Source organism: Penaeus monodon, chromosome 28, assembly GCF_015228065.2.
Source record: "Penaeus monodon isolate SGIC_2016 chromosome 28, NSTDA_Pmon_1, whole genome shotgun sequence".
Classification (NCBI taxonomy): Eukaryota; Metazoa; Arthropoda; class Malacostraca; order Decapoda; family Penaeidae; genus Penaeus; species Penaeus monodon.
In genome coordinates, this window is record NC_051413.1 from 1,104,999 (window position 1) to 1,105,607 (window position 609).

The following is a 609-nucleotide window of genomic DNA, read 5'->3' on the forward strand; positions in this document are numbered from 1 at the left end:
GCATTAATACAACAGACGATTCCCCCATCACAGTCAGTTATCACTCCTGAACCCAATACTCCCTATCATTGATTTCTATAATCAGCATCATTTTCATTAACCTCTTCATTAGCCTTATAGGCGACACTGTAATGAGTCAACAAACAAACAATGACCTTTAAAATAAAAATAAAATAAAAATGAATGGCGAAATGCGTGATCAGCTGTCCCATGAACCAATAAGAAGGCATGAGATAAGCTCCATTCAACCAGGTGTCCGTCCGCCTCTTCTTCGAGATTAAAGAGATTAGACGCACACGAAGACTTCGCTAACGCAATCGAACAATGCCCAAGTCGTTGTGTCATTCCGCCATTATGTTCGATTGGGATGATTATTGCTATATATTTTTTTTTCTTTTTTTTGCGAGGGCCAAATTGATTTCTTTGGATTATTTAGATTTTTTTTTGGGGGGTAGAAAAGGGAGTATTTGATATTCTAATGTTTTTATATGACTGCGAAGGGCCACTGATTATGTATGGTCCCGATAGATAACAGAACAATGAAGTACAAAAAAATAACTTTTGTTTATTGTTATTGTTTTATCAGATCAGGGTTCAAGTATAGAATGA